Consider the following 14,248-nt stretch of genomic DNA (forward strand, 5'->3'; position numbering starts at 1 on the left):
GCAATTTTCAGTAAAACAGCTGATTCCACGGCTGGTGCCGGTTTTTGCGCATTGTCTGATGTCAAAGTACTGTGTGATGGTCCAAAATGCGCGGAGAAATCATATCAAAAGCAGTGTAATCGGGGCTTTGTTTATTTTTCTTTAGGAAAGAGAAACAAAAGAAAGATCGATCGCGGAGCACAGGCAAAATAAACTTTTATGTCCACACGAACGTCTCACACACAAATGCTTCAGTTATAACGAGCACGGGGAAAAGCAACGCGGTTGAGCGTACACTACCAACCTCGCTCGTTTTCATTTGTTTTGCACTGTATGTCGCCTTCGCCTCCGCCTTTTGCTTTGGGCGCACTGCGGAGCCCAACCACCCTTCAGCGCCAACTTTGCAGTAGTTGAGGTCAGCCATTTGACGCACGCACTTGCTCACCGTCAGTTATGAGAGGCCGACTACCTGTCGAGACGAAATCCTCCGGAGGCAAAAAAAAAAAAAAGATCGAAGCACGCATCACAGCCGCACCGTCAAGAGCGGTCGACTGCGAGCTTCATCACAGTTCATCGGCGCATTCATCGCACTACCATTCCGCTTTCGCATTTTCAAGTAACAACTCGCCGAACAAGTAGAACGCATTCTCACACACCGCCCTTCGTCGTTGCTCGCGCCGGCGTTGCCGCTTCAGTGCCGCAGCCACCACTCACACCACTCCATCGCGGACGCCGCCGCCATTTTCGCTCTATAACTCCCTCTAAAACGTTTTAGACCGTCTCATCGCGCTCTACAAAAATAGTCTAAAACCACGGGCATAATTAGGTGCGCGACGTCATCTGTTTTTTCGCCTCCGCGACGCAATCGCAGCATCCCGTGACGCAACTTTTCAAGATGGCGACGGCGACCAATAGGAGCGGGCGTTTTAGAGCGCTCTCAATTATAGAGCGGTCCGTAATACTGCCCCAGCTGATGATAATGAAGGTACAAGATTCATTTTTTCAGCATATTTGTGCAACTTCATTTGTCCAGGTTGCTGAGCGAGTATGTGCAACATATTCGTATGTTTCATACAAGTGCAGCCGCTTTCATTTTCTGCTGTTTATGTTTTATTAAGCTAGTGAGTTCATGAAGCACTACCGATAAGAGCAGAACTGTTTTTATTTGTGAACAACTGAAGCTAGTGCCGGACTAAAACATAGGTTTTCAGGATAAACCAACGTGGTAGAGAACAGGTTTGAGTTGGGAAATTAACTAGCCTATTTAAGGAGAAAGCTAGCAAACTTCTTAGGAAAGTTCCTTAAGGTACCCATTATACAACTTTCTTTATGGACGAAAGTTTTCGGCAAACTTAATTCCCTTATCTGTGCTAATAAACGCATACACTGTTATATTTCCAGGCACGCTATTCCCCCACGGCCACCACAATGTCCCTTATGACATGCGCTGCGGACCATGTCATTCACCGCTTCGGCCACCTCATTATGTCTGGATTGCACACTGCAATCTCCCTCCCATATATCCTAACCGGAGAGCGAGCTGTTGCTTTTTTAACACTGCTGCAGGCTCAGCCTGCCTGCTGTTATGTTTGCCCCTCCACTGTCCCAGCGTTGCGGAGCAGGGCAGAATTGTGTGCATGTGTGATAAAACTACCAGCCTAGACTGCATTAATTTGTCACTTAGGTTAAAGTCGAACTTTCGTTTCCACCGGTCCTTTATATTGCGACACGTGATAGTGCCCCTTCGTGTGCTTAGCTTCGTCAAGGTAGAGTATATACATCATGTGACAAGCAGTAAAGCCTTTCTGGCACATTCGATAATAGTAGCGCGGGATTACCTGCTCTCTGGTTGTATAGGCCTCGATTACCTTATACTGATTATCATTTAGTTCGGAAATCAGTTTACATCTTACAAAAGCAACACTTCGGGAAGCTGCTAGAAAAGGGGTTGTGAAGATAGAGCAAACGCCCATGAATCTTCGCTTTTTACGATTTCAGGAAGGAGTGGAACGCTTCCTGTGGTTTAAAAATTACCATCTGGCTTTCTCCATAGCAAAAAGAGGAGCTGCTGGACGTTTTCCTTTATTTAGGTGAGGACTCAGTTTAACTCCATGGTCACCTAAGTCTCAGCTCGTGCAAAACGTTACGCTGCTTATTTCTCTAACACTGAATACAAAATTATTTTCAGTGGCCTTAAAAAAGTACACGTTAGCAAGTGTCTACAATATGTACACTCGTGAGCAGATGTGGTATACAACACTCAGGCAGTGACAGAGCTCGGAAAAACTGCATCGAAATGCCATCTAGCAAAGCGTATAAGGAACTGCGACCCCATCACATTCATGTGGATAAAATGAGGTACCGGTACTATTGTTTCGACCTTAGACAACTGCTGCTAGATAATGTTGGGATACAGTTTTATCAAAGGTCCACCACCATCTGAGTGTTGTATACCACTTTTGCTCACGTCTGTACCCCTCATCAATGGTTCTGTTTTTAAGCATTTTTCTGACGGATTTGTCATGTAATTATCAGAAGTTACGAAAAATAAGTATAGGTCTGCGGAAAGAGTGAATACATCAAGACGAAACATTTATTTGCAATTCTGCCAGTCTCTAGTTGAGATCATAGCAGGTACACATTGCATTCATTATATCGAACAAATGATAATGGAAAGAGTCAAAGCAGCTCTACAGAAATACAGTATCAGGCAATTCTTACAGCACAATATAACCGAAAAATGTGTTATTAAATTCGCGCAAACTCACAATTATTAAGAACGCATACAAGTTCAAAAAGGAAACAATGAAATAACTATAACTGGCTGTCGACTGCGCTAGACAAGTGAACAAAAAAAAAAAGAAAGCGAAATTCGTAAAATAATGATTTAAGCTCAAACCGTGGCCTGTGCTTTGGAACAAAAATTTGAAAATGAATCAACATTAGTAACAGATGAGTGCAGGAATTTCATTCGCTTGTTGCAGGCGGGAAGAAATAATGTTTAAATGCATGACTGTGACAGATAATTCGATTAGCGTGAACGCATGATGTTTTCTTAAGTTTCGCTCATATGATAATGAAACATACTGTGATACGTCGATCTTGAAGGCGTTGTGTAGTAGCTGATATAGGAATTTTAATCCCGCGAACTTTACTCTTATTGATAGCGTTTCGTGCCCGGATATTACATCTAGTTCGGTTGGTGAATCCGTTCGCTTGTAATTGTTATGAATGAACCTTAGTGCTTTACACTATTCTTTCAAGGCTCAAAACGCTAGTACGCTACTAGAAAAACCACACGGTGTTAGCATATTCCAGTACTGTTCTAATAAAAGTCCTAGAAGCTTAAAGTTTAGTTTGTGCAGGGACAAGATGAAGACATATACAAAACAATTACTTGCACAATGCTGTAGCAGTGATGCTACTGATGTGTTTGCTCCATCTAAGATCTGAAGTCAGTATGACACCTAGATATTTGCTCTTGTTTACAAAGTAGGTGGAGTGTCATTAGTTTTATGCACGCATTTAAAACGCTGTTCTTTCCTGGTTACTACCATTGCTACGGATTTGCGTTGACTGACATCTGCCAGTTATTACACCATTAAGCAATTTTTTCTAATGATGTCTTAAATATAATATGATCATCGCTACTTCTTATTTCTCTGTACATTATGCAGTTCTCAGCAAAGAAGTTGGCCTTACAGTAATATTGCCGTAATATTATTTATAAAAATAAGAAATAACGCGGGTCCTTGAGGACCTCTACCTCATTAGAAGCGTTAGCAGGAAGTGCGAGAAGAACATATCAGCAGGAAGTGATAGCAAAATATCACAAGATTTTTCATGAAAATAGTTACCAATACATTTTTGGGCTGTGTTGAGGATGTGTCACACCATTTTACTTGTCATCCAGCAAGCTACTGCTACTCAATATGAAGGGTAGATTTTGACAAAGAGTTCGAACCGAGACGTTATATTATTCCATTTGTACGCAGGTAAGTGTAAATATTCACGACTATTATTGCTATTTGAAATTCTGTACCAGTCTGAAGGCTTAACAGCCAAGCAAGCTCATGCCATATAGTGCTCTCCAATGTTTATTAGGTTTACTTGGAGGGAAACTATATGGCTACTTTTTGCCTTTTGGTTCGTCATTCATATATTCGTGTAGCTGTTTCAGTGAACATTATCGGCGGCTTAAATCCGTTTCAATAAAATTTTTTCTCTCCCCATCTCTCTCTCTCATAAAATCTCATCTAATCCTATAGACTTTCATACGGTGCACATCATTATCATAAACTATCGTACATAATTTATGATAATGTGCAAGGAACTACGAAACGTTTTGCAATTATATGCGACTTGTATGTGATTACTTATGTGAATTGAGTGAGATTCTGAGAGAAAATGTGAGGTTAATGCCTTATACAATTTTTTCAGGAGGGTGCTGTTGGCTTTGTATCATACCTACACAAATTCCGAAGCTTGAAATGCCGCAATGGGTGTACGTCGGACGCAAAATTTTATTTGACGTTTTCTTTTGCGGCGCAAACGCTGCTATAGCACCACCTAGTGGCAATTTGTCTTTTTAAAACATCACAGCGACAGAGTAGCGCGGATATTCCTGATAATCTGTAACTCAGCACCACTGCCACGCCATCGCGGTACACATCTACGCAGGGAGGCATAAAGTGTTGCGTTTTTAACATGCCGAAACATGATACTAATAAATGGCTTTAAATACCTTATCACAGGACGCTCCTAAGTGTGTCGTTCAATAATTATGATTCCGCACATCGATTTCTGTTTCTTCAATGGTCTCCCTAGGGGAGGCATGAAAAAACCGTAACTACAGGCTTCATTGAGCATGCCTATTAAGCTGGATCATGGAAAAAGCAAGAGAGTTCCAGAAACCCATCTACTTCTGCTTTATTGATTATGCGAAAGCGTTTGACTGCGTAGATCACAGCAGATTGTGGCAAGCTCTCCAAGAGATGGGAGTTCCAATTCACCTCCTCTGTCTCCTCAGGAACCTGTATGAAGGGCAAGAGGCCATAATCAGAACTGGGCATGGTCTTACTGACTGGTTTCCGATTGAGAAAGGAGTGAGACAAGGCTGCATACGGTCGCCTTGCCTATTTAACCTATATGCAGAGTGCATCATGAGGAAGGCCGGTCTGGACGAGTCTTCAGCTGGAGTGAAGATTGCTGGGAAACGTATCAACAACCTTAGATATGCGGATGATACCACTTTAATGGCAGAAAGTGAAGTGGAACTCAAGAGACTTCTGTTGCGCGTATAAGAAGAGAGTGATCAGTTTGAGCTTAAACTGAACATTAAAAAGACAAAGATCATGGCGTCTTGCCCTATCAAGTCCTGGAGCATCAAGGGACAAGAAGTGGAAGCTATGACAGATTTTCTCTTCTTGAGCTCCAAGATAACCCCGGAAGGAGACTGCAGCCATGAAATTATGAGACGCCTACTTCTGGGAAAGAGAGCCATGGCTAACCTTGACCGCCTAGTAAAGAGCAGAGACATTAGTCTGCCAACCAAGGTCCGTATAACTCGTGCTATGGTCTTTCCAGTTGTGATGTATGGATGCGAGAGTTGGACTGTGAAGAAGGCTGACCGCCGTATAATTGACGCGTTTGAATTGCGGTGCTGGCGGAGAATCTTGAGAGTTCCTTGGACGGCCAGACGATCAAATCAGTCGATATTGTCGACCATAAACCCTGACTGGTCATTGGAGGGCAAAATTCTAAATTTAAAGGTCAGGGACTTTGGTCATCTGATGAGAAGAGAGGAGTCGCTGGAGAAAGATTTGATGTCGGGAAAGGTTGAGGGTCGCCGGAGAAGGGGTAGGCAGCGAACGCGATGGTTAGATGGCATCCTCGAGGCACTGCAGATGAAGTTATGTGATGTTAGGAAGATAGTGAGAGACCGGAAAGCGTGGCGTGATATGGTCTATAGGGTCACGAAGAGTCGGACACGACTGAATGACTGAACTGAACTGAGCTAAGCTTAAAGCTTCTAAGAAAAGGGCAGAAAAAACTACATTTACTTTTACTGAACTAATGGAAGGTACTTCCAGAAGCCGCAAATCGTGGGTTTCATGCACACTGCCCACCCGGCAAAACATTTGCCTGGAATGAGTGCGCTGTTGGGAAGTTGCCAAGGATAATTTCCTCCATAAGAAACTTCACAAAAAATGCACAGATATTGATCATACCGAATAACTACAAGTTTGCGAAAACAGTTTCGCGCAAGGGAAAGTTCATTTTCGCATAGAGGAGAGTCATAGACGGTTCGAGGATAATGCTCTAAAAAATCTAGCGCCAACTGTTTTAGAATCTTTCACGCCCAATAATGCAATCCTGACTACTTTGAATATCAGACCACTACACCTGATTCCGCCAAGATAGTGCAGAAAATCCTTTCGGATACATATGCTAAGTCTTCCGGCGCCTATCGTTCCAAGGTGATTTAAACCTGGTGAGTGGTCGCCTGATTCCCACACTTCTATTGTGTCACCTCACACTCGACACTTGGTTCAGGACCGTTGAAAGGTTGATCCACTTCTTTTTTTACACTTGACGTGGAAAATACATTGTTCATGGCACTCATTTACCTTTGCATTTAACCGACCAACGACAGTGACACATGAAAAAAGGCGGATGAATAGCATAGCGCAGTACACTATGCCGTGAAGATTTTGACAATTGTACGCTCAGCTTTACATCGTCCTGAATTTGAAGATAATACAACGGACTCATCTACAGGATAGCCTGGCTATCCTACCTTGCTCCTGTTACTCCAATTCAGGCCATTTATGCAGCCAAGAGATCCATGGAATTTAAATGCATGGAAACGTACCACCATATGCCCTGTTTTTCTCCCACTCACTGGAGCGCATCACGAAAGCGCACTCATGCAACGGGAACCTGAAGACGTTAACGCAAAAGTGCGCTGTGGTAAACAGCGGGATGTTCTAAGTAAGATGTACTGTGGCTTAGAACGCTAAATTTAAACACGTGTACCTGCAAACGCAGGAATTAGCGTGTTTTTATTCCACTCAGCTGCTGCTTTTCTTGATGGCTTGTTCGAATGACCCGTACTTTTTTTCATCTTTGAAACATTTCCTAACGAGCTGCCCGCTGCTTCGTCGAGAATGTTCTTGATTATGGGAAACATGACACGTGTAGCAACGTTTTTTGGTCGCCAGGTCCTCAACAGGCACTTCAAAGCGTACCATTGGTGGCATAAGTACCGTGAATTTTTTCCTGGAAATTCTGAGCATTGTGGCCACCTTTTTCGCATCGGCATTTCCAGTTCCGGCTTGTAAGTGCACGCTAGTTGCACATCAAGTAAGGCGAGAACTTTGCTTTACTCAACTGCGCTTAAACATCGAAATACGAACATGGTAGATACGGCATAAAATTTCTTCCGGCTCATAAAATTTACAGATGAGCATCAAAAAGGGCGGTCAGCGACTGCGAAGGTTATTATGCACAAGAAGAGATGGCTATATCGGGCTTTTATTTTAAACAAAAAACTAAAAAAAAAAATATAGCGGCTGATCAATTGCAGCCCTAAATGTGGAGACATCGGGAATATTATGAAGGCAAATTAGGGGCAACACATTACACTTACTTTTATTAATCACGTGTCAAAAGGTTCATGTTTCCAGTATACACAACTGCAAAAAATTATTTCAGCTTAGCGTAGCATATCAGTCACGATAATCTGATGACGTTTAGTGCCGAAAGGTTAAGACACGCCCACGCGTGCCTCAGAGGGATCAGTATCGATGTTGGGAAAGCACAAAGCGGCTTCGCGCTATATCCAACTCATTCCCGCTTGTAGCCAACGCCGCAGCGCGGCGCAGCTGGCCAAATTTGACGAATTACTTATTCGGCCGACTGAATCGAAAGCTCAGCTACAACCGCCTATCCCTCCTCTTCCAATTGCAAGGCATTCTTGCTTACCAGCTGTCGCCATGACCGAGAGGGCACTGGCAAGAAGGCACAACTTAGTTCCTTTGCTGCGAAGCCATTGATGGGCAGTCATTACGTAACGGTACGGGCAAACCATCGAGTGAAAGTTAATATTACTTGAAGAAGCGTGTTAGTATAGTAACTCCATTTAGGTACATGGGCAAACAATTTGACATCAAAGTGAAAAGAAGCAACGGTGAAGACCTCTCAGGAGAATGCCTATCGATCCGATTGTGACAAAGGCTCTTTTGAAACAGAATTCTTGGTTTATATTTCCGTTTTGCTCAATTCAAAGTTACTTGTGCTTCCAAATGAATGCTGTCGTTTGAAAGTTGCCACTTTTATTTGCGGTTTTATAAAGACTGAGCTGTCATAGTAAATTATTTATCTGTCTTTATTAGCCACATTTAGCATCATGTATAGTCAAGAACAAGGCTGAAGATTTTCGTCCTCATATTTTATTTTCGCCATATACTGCATTTTTTGCAGCGTTATGCCATCCTGTATATAGCAGTTGCCAATACGAGAAAGAAAACCAAGATATAAAAACCCAGCTTCTGTCCAACGTCCATATTCAATTGTATCCGTTATTACTTTAGGCTAAATTTGTACATGAACTGAAATAAATATTTTTTGTCTCTCGAAACCTCCTCCCTGAAGAATTGCAGGTGAGTAAAAAACATTAACTGATCTAAAAAATTCTGCCATCTTGCATGCGCTGTCGCATCCCAAAAACTTCCAGCTACCGAGCGCACCAGTTGATGACTTGATGAACTTCAACAGAATCATTTTACGAATGACTAGCTGCTGCGACTCTTGACCGACTTGAGCTCAGTAAATGTTCGCATACCATATTATTTTCTTTTATATCTATATCCATATTCAACTTCTCGGTGAAAAATCAATAGTGCCTCAAAAATATTGGCACTTTAAAACAATAAGCTTACAGGTGATGAACGTCTGTTATACATTTCATTGAGGAATTCTCCATACGACAACTTGAAGCAATACTACCATTTAGAGTGGCTAGCGTACCTTGTCAAGAAGGTTGATCAAAGGCGCAATTTTTTCTGAATTTCAGATCTGAAAGCTACAAGATTTGTGGATGCGCACTCTAGTCTAAATGTCCTAAAGCCATAAAATGTTTGTCTAAGCCACAAAATAGAGCCGTTACACTAATCATTAAAAACCAAACGGCATTTCAAATGCTAAGAAATGATTTCTTAACAAAGCAACAAACAGACTAAGAACATTTCACTGCTTTTAATCTTTAATGGCGCCGCGATGGCTTCATTTTGCAGTTGAGACAAAAATTATTTGGCCTCAAGACTTTTGACCAAGGCTGCACATGTGAAGTCCTAAAAACTTGTGTCGGCTTCGTTTGGCTGAAACACAAAATTTCGATAAAACCATCAGCACGATGTTAAGCCGCCAGTGCTTCTATACTGAACCCTTGCCCAGTGGCCTTATTATCTCTTGAAAAGTAAAACAATTGCCAATTATTGCATTCATTGCTTAACGAAGGCATAAGTTTTTCTAACTTGCACTATTAAATTATTGCCTCACTATTGCAAAATTGTTAAATTTTCATTCAACTTCCTGCAAATGACGGGGCCTAAACGTTGACTCGTTCTGCGTCAATTGCAGCGATGAGTTTAAATCTAGCCACAAATGACACGAAGTTCTTGGCATAAAAATGATTACAGGTTCTTAGGCATTCTGCTGGGAAGGTGAAGCAGTGAGCTCATCCTTATTCATGGAAGTCACGTGAATGTCCTCAAAGTCTCAAGCTGATATTCCAATAAGGTCCGCGCTGGAGGTGTTTACCCGAAAAATGGCCATAAACACCAAAACAATATAGAGGCTGTTATTTTATTGTCACAGTTAGTGCACATCTTGCGCGTCCATCTAGATACTACAGCGCACGGCATAGACAGTGTCTTTCCTCACCGTATATAGGGCACTCACAAAGAATGTGGCCTATAGATTCGTCGCATCCACAGTTTCTACATGCAGAGCTGTTTGCCATACCTATCACAAAAGAAGACGACTTTGTGAATGCTACACCAACCCACATGCGGCAGAGTAAAGTTTCTTCGCGTCGGGGTACGCCAGGTGAAAGCCGGAGCTTCAGGTCAGTATCAAGGGAATTGAAATGTATAAGAACGAATAATTTAAGGTAATTATCCACATTAAAATCTTTTCGCTTTAAAATCATATGAAATATTCTACTGCTATAAGCATTTTCCTAGCTTCAAATTTGACACTGTATATAATTTAAAATGTAAACGAAATTGTGAAGATCTCGTATGGAGATGACTTCGTTGTTGGCTCTGAGACTCTCGTCTTTCATCCTTCAATTTTGGTATGCTGTTGTTTATATAAGCTGGGTGTTTGGAAAAATACGTCCTTTTGAACAAATCATTGATTTTTCTTGCAGTGTCCCGTCGAACTAGAAAGCTTTGCAGCGAAAATTATAAACAACGGTTTCTTCAAACATCAATCGCAATATGGTGCTTGACTGCATTTGGAGCTCTGTTTCAACATTGCCATCGATGAGTGCGGAGGGCGAAGAGAAAATGGCGAATCGATGGCACTACGGATGTGTTGATACCTCAATTCGAGTCCCTTATAATGAATGGGAAGCTTCCGGACGTGCAAGCTGGGTTTCGCAAGGGCAGAGAAACTAGAGACCAGATTGCCAACCTTCGCTGGATCATGGAAAAAGCAAGAGAGTTCCAGAAACCCATCTACTTCTGCTTTATTGATTATGCGCAAGCGTTTGACTGCGTAGATCACAGCAGATTGTGGCAAGCTCTCCAAGAGATGGGAGTTCCAATTCACCTCCTCTGTCTCCTCAGGAACCTGTATGAAGGGCAAGAGGCCATAATCAGAACTGGGCATGGTCTTACTGACTGGTTTCCGATTGAGAAAGGAGTGAGACAAGGCTGCATACGGTCGCCTTGCCTATTTAACCTATATGCAGAGTGCATCATGAGGAAGGCCGGTCTGGACGAGTCTTCAGCTGGAGTGAAGATTGCTGGAAAACATATCAACAACCTTTGATATGCGGATGATACCACTTTAATGGCAGAAAGTGAAGTGGAGCTCAAGAGACTTCTGATGCGTGTACAAGAAGAGAGTGAGAAGTTTGGGCTGAAACTGAACATTAAAAAGACAAAGATCATGCCGTCTTGCCCTGTCTATTCCTGGAGCATCAATGGACAAGAAGTGGAAGCTTTGATAGATTTTATGTTCTTGGGCTCCAAGATTACCCCAGAAGGAGACTGCAGCCATGAAATTAGGAGACGCCTGCTTCTGGGAAAGAGAGCCATCGTTAGCCTTGACCGTCCAGTAAAGAGCAGAGACATCAGTCTGCCAACCAAGATCCGTATAACTCGTGCTATGGTCTTTCCAGCTGTGATGTATTAATGCGAGAGTTGGACTGTGAAGAAGGCTGACCGCCAAAGAATTGACGCGTTTGAATTGTGGTGCTGGCGGAGACTCCTGAGAGTGCCGTGGACTGCCAGAAGATCAAATCAGTGGATATTGACGGCCATAAACCCTGACTGCTCATTGGAGGGTCAAAGTCTAAAGTTAAAGGTCAGCTACTTTGGTCACCTGATGAGAAGAGAGGAGTCGCTGGAGAAATATTTGATGTTGGGAAAGGTTGAGGGTCGCCGGGGAAGGGGTAGGCAGCGAACGCGATGATTAGATGTCATTCTCTAGGCGCTGCAGATGAAGTTATGTGATGCTAGGAAGATAGTGAGAGACCGGAAAGCGTGGCGTGACATGGTCCATAAGGTCACGAAGAGTCGGACACGACTGAACGACTGAATGGGGAGCGAGTGTGTTCAAATATTGCAATCTTGGCAAGCGTACCTAGCATCTAAAGAGCTGGAAACTAGCTCCTTTTAATGGTTAAGCATTGTATGAATTTCCGCTCTTCGCTGTGTTGTTTATTCTGACCTTACATTCATCGTCATTCGTTATAGTCATTATAATTTATATTCTTTGTTTTTTTTTCTTATTACCCCCTGGTCACTTCGGCACTACCGTATAAGGTAAGATATGTTTAGGAACCTATCGTATTTCAGAGTTGCCGCCAAAATATGGTTACCCACTGATGGTTACAAACAAGGTATGAGATTTTATAGGCTTGAAAAGAGTGATGATGATTCGGGAGACGTTTGATACATCTTTTATCTTTCTTTGAAGAGTTTTGTTCAAAAAACTAAAGCAATGATTCTCCGCGCCAAAACACACTGTCCCATTTTGTACAAAAAATAAAATCCACCTGCCTCCTCAAGTGTACACTCCGAGTGATCGTTACTTCAAGATGGCTTGAAGGCAGCATTTAAAATATGTAATGATTTAAGAATGGTGAAGTCTATGCTGAAGGAAAACATTTGTCTAGAGGATGAATGAGGGAGACGGTTCGCCGACGCTGCTTTTTTCAGGCGATAGATATTCGCCGGATGATCACGCATCATAGTCGCTAGTGAAAACAACCATATGAGTCACAATAACCTCATACAGATTTCTCATACTAACTTCATACAAATCTCATTACTCTCATATACTTCTCATATGATAAATGAGCTTAGTATGAGATTATACAAGATTTGTATGAGTGTATTACGAGTTTAGTATGAGAATTTGTATGAGGTTATTGTGACTCATAGGGTTTTTTCACTAGGGGTTACAAGGCATTTGGCTGTTCGTAGCACCCTGCATTTACTACCACATGCCAAAAGCATTCTCCTGGCTCTTCTTACACTCGCCCTGCAATCCTTCGACGCAGGACTTAATAGACAACGGAAAAAGTATCACCATTACTTTAGAAAGACCAATTAAGAAGCTATCAACCTCTTCAATACGCCTTATATGCCATTAAGAAAATAGCTTGCAAGTTACTTCAACACGACTAAAATAAAAAGCGTTCATTCGCCTGACTGATCAGTTCTTGCTAAATCTGTGCCAACTGCTCGACTGGCATAGCGCCAAGGCGCATCTCAACTTTTCGCCCGAGCATTGTGCGCTAGTAGAGCTAAAACACTATGCAGCGCTCGGTACCCTACTGAAAAAATTGTATGTGAGCTGTACAAGAAAGTGTGAGAGGGAATGAGAATGTATAAGAATTTGTGAGTCTTGGTAGATTAAACGTGGATTTATGAGAGCACGTAGAGCCACTGTGCAGGAACGCATGAGATTGTACAAGTTCTTGTGAGTTCGAATGAGCCCATGAGCGAGCTCACAGAAGCACGCACAGCCACTGTGCAAGATTGAATGAGAATGAGCTGGTCACGTATTTGTGCGAGCTTGTAGAAGCACATGGAGCCAGTGCGTGAACAGATGCTCTAAGAGAGCATGCAAACTACGTGGCCATGTACATGCTTGCATGCTAAAAAATTAGTCGTTGAGACTGTGTAGGTCCTTCCAATATGAAAGAGGTCAAAGTTAGAGCTTTCATATAATGATTACTTCATGATTATTTGCGACAGGTACACTTTTTCATATTTCACAATTTTGGTCTTGGCTTGCAGCACATTTTCAACATTAGTAGAAAAGTGCTTGCTTCCATTCATTATGCAGAAATCTTTATATGACAACATGCACGCTGAGCAACAACTACTCGACATATCAAGCTTACTGTAAAGCAATGTCAAAAGCGAGATACTTCAAATAGATCTAATAGCATCATTTGCTTCTCTTTCAACCGTTCGTTTCTGAAAGTTGGACGCAGCCATAGATGCACGACAAAGGCTGTGTGCACAACATTGATGTGTTGCCTGCCAAGCAGATGACGGTCAAACTGGCGATCAAAATCTCCCTTACATTGTGTTTTGCATATGAATGGAGACAACTCACTATAACTGCACACTATTACCACCATTAGGCATCACAAGTTTGTATGAAGAACTGGCTTGTAGTTTCATCTGTAGAAGGAAAAGTAAATGTGATAGCAGAAATGTGAAAGCCAACTCCAGTACTAAACTTCACGAGCTCATATTCACTTGTAAAGATCACAGAAAGACAATTCTCAAACGACTGAACAGCACTAACAGATGGGATGGGAGAGAAGATGACAACAATTCTGCTTCTTTATCTCTCTTACTATCTTAGAGCACTGTTCACTCAATCGACTCATTATAACCAACCAGCCTGACTCTCTTTTTCAGCACAAGTATAGGCTGAGCAAACAGCTCCTACAGCCTTTTGAGTTTTGACTTGCACATCTACACCTATATACACCATTTTTAAGTTTCCTGAG

This window comes from Amblyomma maculatum, chromosome 8, assembly GCF_055883805.1.
Source record: "Amblyomma maculatum isolate TAMU_Amacu chromosome 8, ASM5588380v1, whole genome shotgun sequence".
In the NCBI taxonomy this organism is placed as follows: domain Eukaryota; kingdom Metazoa; phylum Arthropoda; class Arachnida; order Ixodida; family Ixodidae; genus Amblyomma; species Amblyomma maculatum.